Source organism: Poecilia reticulata, linkage group LG9, assembly GCF_000633615.1.
Source record: "Poecilia reticulata strain Guanapo linkage group LG9, Guppy_female_1.0+MT, whole genome shotgun sequence".
Lineage (NCBI taxonomy): Eukaryota > Metazoa > Chordata > Actinopteri > Cyprinodontiformes > Poeciliidae > Poecilia > Poecilia reticulata.
In genome coordinates this window covers 30420378-30422387 of record NC_024339.1, presented here as the reverse complement: position 1 = coordinate 30422387, position 2010 = coordinate 30420378, and positions in this window count along the sequence as shown.

Here is a 2010-nt window from a genome sequence, read left to right as displayed (position 1 = left end):
ATCTCTGTCTCTTTGACAACTTCTAGGACTGCAGCAGAAACCAGCCAATAATCAATACGTGATCTACTTTGACCATTAGGTTTGTGCCAGGTGAACTGTTTGATTCCACTGTGTTGCACTCTCCAGACATCCAACAGTTTTGGGTTATTAAATTCTTGAAGAATAGGATTTAGAGTTTCCTTTACCAGCAGTGAAGGCCATCGATCCATCCATTCATCTGGAGCTAAATTGAAATCCCCTCCGACTATAATATGATCTGTAGGAAAAATAGCTGTGAACTTCGCAATAACCATYGTTATTTGATGTAACAGATTTCTATTGTATTGATTATTATTATATCCATAAATGTTTAACAAAATTATTGGGACATTGTCAACTTCCAAAACACAGGCTACCCAATGTCCATCTTCATCTGCTCTTTCACTCAAAATCTTACCYRGACATCTGAAAAAGCAGATGGCAACGCCAGCCGATCGATTTGTCCCATGACTGAAGATAATTTTATCACCCCATTGTTGCGACCAGAACTTCATGTCAGATGCATCAGAATGTGTTTCCTGTAAAAAGGTGCAGTGTGCTTGTTGTCCTTTACAAAACAAAAAAACAGCTTTCYGTTTAAGTGAGTCTTTAAGTYCCTTTGTGTTAAAAGAAACAAAAGAAAAATCAGTTTTTATCTGAAAAATAGAACACATGAACAGACGGTTTAGGAGAGTGGGAAAAAAAAACTACTTGAGGTAGAGGTCCCATTAACAGAACTGTCCACTACCATTTCATGCTCCTACCTGCTGGATCTCAGTTCCCAGCTGAAGAAATGTCCASGATGCGTTTGCCTTCGATGAAACCAAACGGGCCCCTGAAGCCCGCAGYTTTGCCTTCTTTTCTTGCTTTTTCAATTTTTGGCCAAAGAACTTGTCTTGCTTTCCAATCTTCTGGTGTCAAATCTTCAGAGAAGCGAACTCCTTCTTCTTTGCAGATCGGAGAAGTTTTAGTTCTCCTCTAGATGTCGTCTCTCAAGGTTCGTCTCACAAACAGAATGATGATCTGTCTGTCTCTGTTATCCATCTTTCGACCCACTCTGTGTACCACGTCAACCTCTTCRTCCATCTTTGAAGCCAAATCAGGTGTAATTTTGCACAGAAGTGCCATCACTTCTCGGATGTTCTCACTAGACTTTTCCTTCTTTCCTTTTAAGCGCAGGCACCATCGTCTTTTATATCTTTCACTATTCAGGACTCTTTCTTTCAACTGCATGTTTTCTTTGGAGAGTGAATCCGCTTGTTTCTCCAATTCTTTTATTTTCTTTTTGCTTTCTTTTAGTTCCTCAGAATTGAGCTGAACCGACTTAGCAATAGCCGCTAGCATAGCACTGTGCTGCTTCATTTGCTCGCCAACTTCTTCCAAGCGGTCTTCTACTTTTTGTCCTAAGGAACTTATAGCGCTCAAAATAGCCTCAGTGTTCATTTCTTCCTGGGACGTACCTTTTGTTCTTTTTTCCATGTGTGTTTTTTTTTTTTCAGGAGTGCTGGTTGGGGTACCGGCTTCCCTCTCCCGTTTGCTAGCTGCAGCAGACTCCATTGGCACCGCATAGTCGTGCTCACTTTCGGAGGTTTTAGAATGCGGAGACTTAACTCCAGGCGGCATAAACTTGTTGGTTTTCTTCATATTACAAATCGAGTACTGATATTTCAGATATTTATTAGTAGTTTACTTACCAAGTTAACTTACAGTCGGGACCTTTTCGGGAGCTCAGAGAAACATGACTTGCTTGTCCGCCATATCCCCCTCAACCACCTGAGTCGTGGTCTTTAGCCAGAGACCTTCTTTCTTTCTTTCCTAGCCTGTGCACAACATCCACAGCATCCTCCATTTTCGCCTCCAGATCTGGGGCAATTTTTTGTAGACTTGTTATTACTGACTCTAATATTTTCATCTTTGCTCTCCTTCAAACCTCTCAGTCGGAGACACCATCGCATTTTGTATCGTTCTTGTTCCCGCAATCTCTCCTTGATC